The sequence below is a fragment of the Saccopteryx leptura genome, chromosome 1 (assembly GCF_036850995.1).
Source record: "Saccopteryx leptura isolate mSacLep1 chromosome 1, mSacLep1_pri_phased_curated, whole genome shotgun sequence".
Lineage (NCBI taxonomy): Eukaryota > Metazoa > Chordata > Mammalia > Chiroptera > Emballonuridae > Saccopteryx > Saccopteryx leptura.
In genome coordinates this window covers 199,603,936-199,615,510 of record NC_089503.1, presented here as the reverse complement: position 1 = coordinate 199,615,510, position 11,575 = coordinate 199,603,936, and the positions used below count along the sequence as shown (strand labels likewise).

At 51.8% G+C, this 11,575-nt stretch overlaps 1 long non-coding RNA gene across 1 annotated transcript in view; it reads right to left on the bottom strand.

Moving 5' to 3' along the window:
• Positions 1 to 1,740: 1,740 nt before the first annotated feature.
• Positions 1,741 to 11,575, bottom strand: part of LOC136405387 (uncharacterized) — a 62,974-nt gene continuing 53,139 nt past the window's right edge. The window contains exons 2-3 of the long non-coding RNA XR_010751510.1: positions 3,208 to 3,420; positions 1,741 to 1,786 (exon numbers count right to left, since the gene is read on the bottom strand). This is a non-coding gene — a long non-coding RNA (uncharacterized lncRNA). The remainder of the gene's footprint in view (positions 1,787 to 3,207; positions 3,421 to 11,575) is intronic.

The window sequence follows — 11,575 nt, the reverse complement described above, 5'->3', positions numbered from 1 at the left end:
GCAGTGACATGCAGCCACAAGACTGAGTCCTGGCCACGGGGGCGGGTGTGGACGTCACGGGTGCAGCTGTGGACCTGGCCCATCAGAACCTCCTGGCATACTTCCACACCCGCTTGCCCTGAAGTGGACGCCGGGCTCTAGGGCAACCTCGGAGGCAAGAGCAGAAGATGGCGGACTCCTAAGATGGAAGAGGCTTTCTTTTGAAGCACCACCTGGAAGACAGCGGCCTGGTGGTTCAGAGCACGCGCTCTGAATGGCAGCATGAGTAAGAAACTGTCATGTTAACAAGAGGGACTCTCAAGCCACTGAGACTTTTGCCAGCACTTACACGTATACACATTTGTTCATGGCTTCTTACACTACCCCTGTGCACTAGATACGATCCCCATTTTCCAAATGGGAAACCAGGAGTGAAAGTGGGCACACTCCTCACGTGAGGCACAGCAAAGACTCGAACCCAAAGGTGCACCTGAGTCCTCAAGCCTGTGAGGGACATTCAACCTGAGGGTTTCTATGGGCATGAACCCTTTTATGCACCTCAGCTCTGCCCACGGCCAACAGAGGGCAGTAGTGGCCGCCGATTGGCTGTCAACTTCGAATTGATGAAGAGATGGATCCAGGAGCACCACAGAAGGAGATGTGGGCTGTCGGTGCAGAGAGAGTTTCTGAAGGTTCCGCCTTCTTGAGAATTAGCTTTGCGAATTACTCAACTCCTGGGCCTCCCGTTGGAAAATGAGGAAGTTGGCCTAGAATCCGATAATCAATATGCTCTTCTCAGATTTGGACGGTCCATTGTGCACATATGAGAAAACACGAATGACTGCCTTTGTAAAGGAAAATTATACTTATGGTTCACACTGGGCTGTCCCTCTCCCCAGAGGAGAGAGGCTGGGTAGTAAATTATATTGTATTACTTTCAACAGTGGGTAAACAAGGCTAACACTAAGGACAAAGTTAAACTTTTCTTTTCTTCCCCCTCCTCCCTCCCTCCCTCTTTTTCTTTCTTTCTTTCTTTCTTTCTTTCTTTCTTTCTTTCTTTCTTTCTTTCTTTCTTTCTTTCTTTCTTTCTTCCTTCCTTCCTTCCTTCCTTCCTTCCTTCCCTCCCTCCCTCCCTCCCTCCCTCCCTCCCTCCCTCCCTTTTCTTTCTTTCTTTCTTTCTTTCTTTCTTTCTTTCTTTCTTTCTTTCTTTCTTTCTTTCTTTCTTTCTTTCTTTCTTTCTTCCTTTCTTCCTTCCTTCCTTCCTTCCTTCCTTCCTTCCTTCCTTTCCTTTCCTTTCCTTTCCTTTCCTTTTCCTTCCTTCCTTCCTTCCTTCCTTCCTTCCTTCCTTCCTTCCTTCCTTCCTTTCCTTTCCTTTCCTTTCCTTTTCCTTCCTTCCTTCCTTCCTTCCTTCCTTCCTTCCTTCCTTCTTTCTCTGTCTTTCTTATTTCTTTCTTCCTTCTTTCCTTCCTTCCCTTCTCCTTCCTTCCTTTTTTCCTTCCTTCCTTCCTTCCTTCCTTCCTTCCTTCCTTCCTTCCTTCCTTCCTTTTCTCTATATTTAAATTTTCTCCAATGAACACCTATGATTGGATAATTAAAATAATACTGAGAAAAAAGAGTGAGACACATAGACGCTCAAAACCAAGCGAGTGGTGTGGAGGACGTGTCATGCAGAAGGAGGCGGGAGTGTGGACAGCTGAGCAGAGAGGCTTTGGATCATGGTGGTCCCGGGCTCAGAGCCCTGCTGCCACCCACTTACCATGGGCCCTTTAGTGAGTTTCCCAGCCTTCCAGAGCCTCAGTTTCCCCATCTATGAGACAGAGTGGGGTAGCACATCCGCTTTGTAGGGCTTTGGGAGGATTAAGCACAATCAGAGGGTTGGGGGCTGGGGTGGGGGTGCACAGGGGCCGGACATCCATGAGATGACGTTTGAGTGGTTTCAGTTGGCAATAAGATCAGAAAGAGCAACTATGTGCTAATTATTTTCTGTCACTCCTCACATTAGCCTGAATTATTTTCTGGTGTGCACACAGTTTGACTTCCCTAGGGGGGTCACCCCTTCCCTAAACAGAAGCCACATCTCTTTACCTCAGGTATGCCTGGCCCCTGGGAGCAGAAGGCGTGTGCGTCAGCCTGCACTTCCCGAGCAAAGGCGTGGTCGCAGGCTCCTTGCTCTGTCTGCAAGCGCTTAGCCTCAGGGAGTCTCGGAGCCATTTCCACAGCACTGCAGCTGGCTGGGTGGCCGTGGAGAAGGTGGGATGCTGACCCGTCATCACCAAGCTGCAGAACTATGGACCTCACACTGCCCTGAGGACCACAGTAGATGCTCACCACTTGTGGCTATTTAAATTTAAACTAATTAAAAGGAAGTACAGGCCCTGGCCGGTTGTCTCAGTGGTACAGTGTCAGCCTGGCATGTGGAAGTCCTGGGTTAGATTCCCAATCAGGGCACACAGGAGGAGCGCCCATCTGCTTCTCCACCCTTTCCCCTCTCCTTCCTCTCTGTCTCTCTCTTCCCTTCCCACAGCCAAGGCTCCATTGGAGCAAAGTTGACTGGGTGCTGAGGATGGCTCCATGGCCTCTGCCTCAGGCGCTAGAATGGCTTTAGCCGCAATGGAGCAATGGCCCAGATGGGTAGAGCATCGCCCCCTGGTGGGCATGCTAAGTGGATCCAGTCAGGCGCATGCAGGAGTCTATCTGACTGCCTCCCTGCTTCTAACTTCAGAAAAATACAAAATAAATAGAATAAAATAAAAAATAAATAAAAGGAAGTACAATTAAGAACACACATCCTCAATGCCAGGTCATGTTTCAAGTACTTGGTAGCCCATGTAGCGGCGGCCACGTGGACCAGCACACAGGCACTTCCACCAGTCCCCAGGGATCCGCTGGACGGCGTTGCCGGTGAGCTCCACGGAACGCACTCTCGGAGTCAGGGCTCCCCGCCAGCCACGCCCTTCTCTATATTAATGGACTAGGACATTATTAAGTGCCCACTATGGGATATCGTAGTGGCTACCATTTATTAAGCATTTACTATGTGCACGACATAATGTTAAGCCCTTTGCATACATAATCTATCCCATTCTCATGCTCTGAAAAGCAGGCATTATTAGCTATTATAAGAGTTATTACTGATGATTACAGCAGTCATGATCATTATTATGCTTTAATAATTATGATTAACTTGCTTTTTGGAAGAAGGAGACTCAGAGAGGTTTAGTAACTTACTTGAGATGTCCAGCTTGGCAGAGCTGTGGTGCCCGCCCGGGCAGAGAGGGAGTGCAGCTGGGGAGACGGTGAGAAGTGGTCAGATACTAGGAAGGCTTTACTGTTCTCAGTAGTAGTTCAGCTCAACTCCTGTGCCACTAAAATGCTATAGAAATCTTCTGCAGTTGATGGACCTGAGTGTGTTCATGTGCTGTCTCCTATTGTAGCTTTTCCCTAGATTAAAAACAAACAAAAAACCGCACAAAAGACTAGTGATTCTCAGATAACAATCAGCTGATGAAAAACATTCTGGTACTCTAGGAATAAAGTTAGGACACATCACCTTACCTATTTAGAAAATGCTCGTATACACTAAGGTTGTTTCCCATCCATTTGGAAAAAAGCCACCTTTAAACGAATGACGTGGTTGTGAGCGATCCTCGGTTCTAGACCCAATTAGCCTAAATACAGAGCAGCTCTCCCCAGCACCCCCTCCCGCAACACCTCACGCCCCCCGCCTCCTTCCCACCATGCAGTGCGGAGCTGTGGCGACCACAGTGCGATCGATCGATCCATCGATCGATGAGCAGGAGGAGAGAGCCAGGGAGGCCCTATGCTGGGCCTCACCAGGGATGGGTCCTGGAAACACACTGTCATTTCCAGTGGCGTCAGCCATTTCTCTGCCTCCCAGAAAAGGAGTAAGAGGACCGGGCGCTTCCTTCCACTGTAGCCCCTTCTCCCAAAGGGCACGACCACACTTTGTCCTCTTAGGTCACACGGCCACCCTGCCATACCAGTCCTGTCCCTCTATGAGAAGTGCAGGGTGTGCCCAGGAGGGGCGTGCAGAGACCAATAAAGATACCAGGCCAGTATACAGATGGGCGGCACAGAGGTTCTGCGCATCTGGGTCCGGGCTTGGTGCTCGGGGTCTCTCTCTCTCCAGGGACAGTGGTGACAGGTAAGTCCATCTGCAGAGGACTTTCTTCGCACACGGCCAGAGCAGTGAGGCGATGAACCTGGGGCCTCAGTGACAGTGAGTCCGGTCAGGAGTGAGAGCTTCCCTAGATCCTCAGGTTCTCGAGATTAATCCAGTGCTTTCCAGTTGTTCTGAGAGCCACTGGGGGCCCTTTCAAGCTCATTAGATGCTTTCCTGGACGCCCCTCACATCCATCCATTCAGTCCACCTTCCAGGACGGACACTGGACACTGTCCCTCGCCCCTTTCCTCTGCAACGGTCAGGGCTCCGGCCAGAAGCAGAATCGCTGTGCACACCACGGATGAAGGAGTTCGGGACGGGAACTGCACCTCGCACAGTCATGGGGGACGTGAGGGAAGGGACGGCTGGGAAAATCAGAGAATGCTTACCACCCCGCTGCAGCAGGGGACATCTGTGGAATCCTGGATACCACCGGGGAGGGGCTGTCCAGGAGGGCTGGCCGTCGGGAAGGAGCAGTGAGGAAGAGCCGGAATCACAGGATACACTGACACCAACCAGGAGATGCTACAGCTGCTGCCCGAGTCTCAGTGCACCGACCCCCGGCGACCAGCAGGACAAGCTGCCCCTGGACCCCAAGTGCTGCTCACACCCAGCCCAGCCCTTGGAAGGGTGCAGGGAGGAGATGTGGGCTGGCCGCTGCCCGGGTGACCAGCAGGTCAGCAATATCATGAGGGCTGCTCATTCACTTCCAAACCCCAGCCGGACACCTCAGGTGGCCACCACTGACCAGAACCACACAGGGAAGTAGTTCTGGGAAATGTAATTGCAGCTAAGCTGACAGAACACAAATCAACATGCTCTGTAGAGAGCGATCACTCCAGTCCCTACAGGTGTCCCATATGTGCCTTCCTTTTCCGCTCTGCAGCCTCTGTGCTCGCTCCGACCCCTGACCTCTCTCCTAGCCTCCCTGCAGAGCAGAGACAGAGCCCTGTGATGAGGTTCAGGGTCCTGGTTGTAGGTGCTGCAGAAAGCATCCGCTATGACAAGAACTGCCGCCCACCAAGCCCTTTGGGGCAACCAGAAATCTTTGCAACACACTGGACTGTGATGGCTTCATTATCATTACCAGCCAGTACTGCTGGCCCTGCCCTGCCCTGCCCACTGCTGACCCCTCAGCCCTGTGTCCTGCGGACTCACCGGGACTCAGGAGCGTGCACGGGCCAGAAAGCAGAGGGGAGGTAACAACAGCAGCTGGCATTTACTCTGCTGCGTCCCCAGTCCATAGATAAATATTACTATCCTCACAACAGTGTTTTGATTAAAACCTCCATTTTATAAAAAAAAAAAAGAAAATTTAAGTTCGCAGCAGGTAGTCAATCACCCCAAGTTGAACTATTAGCAAGTGCTGCGCTCAGACTTAGGCCCGGGCGCTGGTTTCCAGGGCGGGTGCTCTTTGCATTATGCCAAAGAGCCTGGGCAGCCTGGTGCCCTGGGCTCCCCTGCCTGGGGTTTCCACAACCAGCAGTGGGCTGGGGTTCCTGTCAGCTGGGCTGGCTCCCCCGTGGGCGCTGTGGAAGAGGGCCCAGCACAAACGCCCGGGCTGGACCCCGCTGTAAGCGGGTACGGAGGCCAGCTACGGAGGAGGTGGGGCGCAGGACAAGGGACCTGCCCCATGCAAGGCAAGTCCGCCCCACCTGGTGACTGTGGCTGGAATGCAGACTGTGCTGGCTCCTAACTTTCAAATCGACTCAACGGATTTGCTAAAGACAAACAAAGATGCCGTGTGGGCTAAGGGATGGGGACAGTGACCAGCAGCAGCTAGGGGCAGCCCGGAGACCTGGTCCTGGGTTCTCTAGAGTCACACATACTGCCGCACGCTCCTTGAATGCTGACCCGAGCATGAGGCAGGGGTGTGGAGTCACAGGCGCACTGCGGCTGGTTTGGCTGGTCCGGACTCCCAGAGGCCCGCAGACCCATCGGCTGCGCTGGTGAGAGTCAGGCCGAGCTGAACACCAAGACATCTGGATAGATGTGGACGTGAACGGAGCCACAGCAAGCGGCCGTGTGGGTGACTGTGAGAACGTGAGTCAGTGGGAGGCAGGTGGGGGTGGTCAGGGCACCTGTGCGAGGTCAGAGTTCAGCATGGAGGACCGTAATCAGGATGAGAAGCAGGAGAGCGAGGGCCCCCGACAGCAGGAGGAAAAGGAGAGGTGCATATTGCGGGTCACAGAGCCACGTCCTGCCTGCTCTGTCTACTCCCTGGTACACACAGGACCAGCAGGTGTGAGTGCTCACCAGGCAGAGACAGGAGCCGCTCGGCCAAGGCAGACGCAGTAAGGAACGTCGTGTGGCCACTGCCCTCAGCAGAATCTGTCCCTCCCCGCATAGTACGAATGGTTCCCTGCGTCTAACTGCCGACACGTGTCTTGGCGTGGTCCGGCCATCTCAGCATCCCTCCGGGACAGGCAGAGGGTGGCTGAGTGAGGTGAGGCTATCATTATAGTGCCAGTTTCCCGGCCATCCCTGCCCCCCCCCCCCCACACACACACACAAAGGACCGGCGAGCAGACGTGGGCGAGCATTTTGACATGGAACCAGTAAACTGACGAGAGCGAGGGGACGAGAGTGTGGACGCAGCGGGCACAGCACAGGAGCGGCCGGCCATCAAGGCCGCAGGGAGGGGTCTGCGCCCAGGGCTCCCCCGACGCTGTGACCCCATTCTTAAGGCACCTGGTTCCTTCGGGAGGCTGGGGGAGGGGCCGAGTGCATGATCTGTAACTTCTTTTTTTCCACTTGGTGAGAGAAAACTGCACACTGTGAGGTGAGGCTCACACGGTGGAGGTGCAGTTTTCACATCATGAAAGGCAGGTGCTGAGTGAGTCCGGGGCGGCAGGACTCCCACACAGACACCAGCGGCAGAGGGAAGGCGGGGGTGTCGCGTGAAGCTCACCTGTTAGAGGGAGGGCGGGGGGCCAGCGACGGCCTGGGAAGCCCGGCATGCAGGCCAGCCTCGTACAGCCCACCTCACGGGGGCTTAAGGCCCTGCTGAAGTTTTGGAAAAAGACACCACCATTCTTACTTCATTTAGTATTGTCCTCAGATTTTAACAGACTCCCTTTTCCCAGTTCTCACCTCTGTCTCCCATAAAAAAAATTTTTTTTTAAGTCAATAAAGGTGAAGTTTTCTCATCAGGAAGATAGGAGACTTAGTCTTAACCTTCTTGAGTCAGGAATATTTTTCAAGACGGGAGTGAAAACCGTGGACCATGCCATAACAATGCATGGGCCTCCAAGGTGCAGACCTTTTCCGGCTCCTCCCAGGACAATGGCTCCCAACTGGCCGAGCCACAAGAACCCCCCCACCTGCCCTGCCCTGAGAACCTTAAAAACACAGATGCCTGCCACCCCATGCCCTGCCCAATGACATGAGAGTAGCTCACGGTAGGGTCTAGATGAGGTACAACGGTCAAGACTGTTTGCAGCCGATTCCAATGCACAGCCCGGATGGGAACGAGAGCCCCGGGGCCCGAATGGACAAAGTAGGATAAAAGGTTAGGGCAGAGGTCCCCAAACTTTTTTGGGCCATGGGCCGGTTTAATGTCAGAAAATATTTTCATGGACTGGCCTTTAGGGTGGGATGGATAAATGTGCCGTGTTGTATGTGCCGTGCCTGCCTGGAAGGATCTGCTACAGAGGGCGCACGAGACAAAGGGGGAAGAAGCCAGGCCGGCTTGCCTGTCTGGCTCATTGCAGGTGATTCCTGCTTTGTCCTTCCTAAGCACAAATCGCCTGCCACCAGCCACACCACCAGAGGGTCCACTTTCAGTTCTTACATTCTCCTCACCCCTCAGGGTCCCTTTCCTTCGGTTCTTTTTTTTTTTTTTTTTTTTAAGATTTTTTTAATTGATTTTACAGAGAGAAGAGGGGAGAGAACAAGAAGTATTAAGTCGTAGTTGCTTCATTTCAGTTGTTCATTGGTTGCTTGTTGTATGTGCCTTGACCGGGCAAACCCAGGGTTTCGAACCGGCGACCTCAGAGTTACAAGTCAACGCTTCATCCACCGTGCCACCACAGGTCAGGCTCTCTTGTTTCTTGAAATTTGAAGTCTTAGTTAACAGTCACTCCCTTCCTCCAACATTGTGCCTGACAATTCCTGCTGATTTAAATGTTCGTGTAGATAATCCTGTTGACACTTTGTCCAGAAGTGTCTTGACCTTGTCTGTTTCAAAGATCTTGCCAACACCATTCCTCCACCACTCACTGCCACGGTGGGACCCCAGCAGACCACGTCATTATCAGTCACTTTCATCCCTTTATGACCTCAGTTCCAGGCGTCCGCCCTCTGTTCACCTCCTGTCTTCCCAGCTTATTCTCTCTGGTTCCCAGCTCCACTGCTGACAAGTCTACTAAGTGTGGACTTCCCCTTGCTCCACCCTCATGCCATCACTGCCCTCCTCCTCCATCAGGATGACCATCTTCACTACCTTCAGTTAGCCAAGAACAGCCCGGGTGAAATGCACCTCTGCACCTGCTCTGCACTCACGTGCCCTCAGCTGAGGCTGGTGGAGAAAACCACGCACCCACGCCAAACGGTCTCACTGAAAAGTGCACAACCATCCACCCCAAAGGGGCTGTAGGGCTGCTCGGTAACCTCACGAGGTCTTCTCTCACTCCCACTGATGATGTCACTTCCTAGCCACCTGTCATTATCATGTGTGTGTGTGTGTGGGGGGGGGGACAAGGTGTGGGGCCTGGGAACCATCCCAGCTGACCATATCCGGGGCGGCTGTTACCACATGTAAGAGCAGATGTGGTCAAGAGCTGCAAGGGCTAGAGAAAAACAGGGAAGGAAATGATGGCACTGTTGGAAACCAGGTCTTACAAGGAAACATTAAACCCATTTGGCTAACAGGTAGAGGCAGCAGACCAGTGCTGTCTTCAAATACAGGAGGCTTGTTCAAGGGTGTGAGCCACCATGTTGCCACGGCAGATCTAGAGACTTAAGCTGAATCAGAAGCTGCATTTGCCAATGTTGAGGGTCTTTTTTAAGGACCCTAATGCTAAGGTCGTGATGAGTGTAGAAGGTGGAGGAGCTGCAGGTCATGCTAACTGCGGTTTTGCAAACCGGTTGGAACCGGCTCTCTCATGGTGGTTCTGCTGCCCTCTCCGAGTTGCTTCTCCGCAGCCAGGACACATGAATGTCACCAAGGGGGGCTGGGGGTCAGCCTTCCACGCTGCCTTAGTGGGGACCCCTCGCCTCTGGCCTGGCTGCATGCTCCAGAAGTCACCCTGTCTCTTAATGTTTCATCCACCTTAGAAGGACTTTGCTAACTGATTTCTGAAAGATCGAGTTATATATATGACTGAATATGAAAACAATAAAGTGGACTCCAAGAGGCGTTTACAAGCTAGACATCTTTACAGTAATCTGGGCCGTGCGTGGTGGGTTGTAGTAGGGGCCCCAGCCTTGCATGCCCCCTCGACCCATCTCCCCCGGCATAACCTTCCACGCTGGCTGGGGGCTTGGCCACATGACTCAGTTTGGCTAATGAGATAGCAGTAGTACACTTGACTTGGGCAAAGACCCAGAACAAGACTCACTTCTTCCACTTCCTCTCTTGAACCTCTGCCAACACCATCAGAACAGGCCCAGGCTGGAGGGGCGTGAGAGTCACATGAAGGAGAAGTTGGCTGAGTGAGGGCATGCGAGCTACTCTGGCCAAGATCAGCTAAGAAGCCTATCCCAGCTCACTAGAGCTATGGAGCCATCCTATAAACACGGGAGAAATAATAAATGGCGTCTGCTTCTGGCCACCATGTTTGGAGGTGGTTGTTACACAGCAGTAGCTAACTGACGTGCTGTGTGGCTGCTTGATGCTTTAGGAATTCATCTGCTTGAAGGATTATTTCAGAAGACTCTCTCGCCACCGGCTGATTTTGAGCGCATGTTGAGGTGTCAGTAAACACCAATTATTTGATTCAGGCACTTGGCTCTTCTCTCCTAGAAAGAGAACAAGTGTCTGTCGGGGCATTGAGTAGTAACAGGAACATAGGACAGTAGTTCTGTCGAAGCTGATAAACTGCCAGCCCTTATTTGCTATAGATAAATGACCAGAGGGTGTGGTAACTGGCTGAGTGGCAAGTGTGGATAAACTTTTAAGTGCTAGTGAGACTGATCAATGCCAGGACTCTGTTAGGGAGAATGCAGGAATTGGCTGGCTCGGTTTTCTGGAGGTTTGGAACAGATGGATGATGACATCATCATCATTATCATCATCATCATCATGGCTCACCACTATTGAGCACTTACTCCCGATAGTACAGTCGTCCCTCACCACATTGCGGTTCACTCTTTGCGGTCTCACTGTATCGCAGATTTTAAAATTGTATCTATCTAATTTTGTATCACAGATTTTTCGCTATATCAAGGGATTTTGAAGTATATAGGTATTTTTATATATTTATTATTTTAATTTTTTGTGGTAAAATAAGCAAAATAAAGTGTGGGAAAGGTTAATAACAGTGTGGCAAAGGTTAATAAGAGTGTGGGGAGGGTTTATAAAGCCTTAAAATACATACAAATAATAAAATAAATATAAGGTTGCTACTTCGCGGATTTTCGCCTACGTGGGGGGGGGGCAGTTCTGGAAACTAACCCCCGTGATAGACGAGTGACCACTGGACTTCACGTGCTTTATCTCATTTCATCTTCATAATTACTCTATCAACTTGGTACTTGGTACTCTCATCTCCATTTTACAAATAAATAAACGGAAGCGCAGAGAGACCCTCCGAGGTCAAATGGCTCTTATGTCCTAGAGCTAGCATTCAAACGCAAGCAGTCTGACTCCAAAGCCCATGCTCTTGACCTCTCTACTATGTAATCAAGACACAAGATATTTAGCAGAAAAAAAAGGAATCTCATCCAACTTCCCGCATTTGGCAGAGGAGTTGAGACCAGAGTCTTCAGCTCACATGAATTGAAGGACGTCTCCCCACTCTTGGTCCGAATTACCAAAAGCTACGCAAAACGCACGGTGTTTGCGAGGCTGCATCTAAGTCCGGCCTCCACTGGCCTGCATGTCCAGTGAGCGGCATGCACGCAGTCCTTCCCCCAAAGGTACCATCCGTGCTAGGCGGTTTCCGCTGCGCCCCCTGCAGGTTGTGTAATAACACGCAGCCGAAGACCACCCCGCTTTTCCAGGGATGGAAAAAAATAGAAGAGAAAGTGTGGCTAGTTGATAATGAATACTTGAGTGGATACATTTTGAGTGAACAAGGACAACTTCCCGAGACACAGACATGCAGGGACGAAAGCACACGCCCGTTCAGTCACCACGGCCCGCGTCTCCGGCACCTCACCTTTCACGGGAAATGACGGATGCGATCTAATTTGGCACACTCTTTAAAATGAAAAAAATAGTCTCTACAAGGCTGTCCTGAGACACCACCT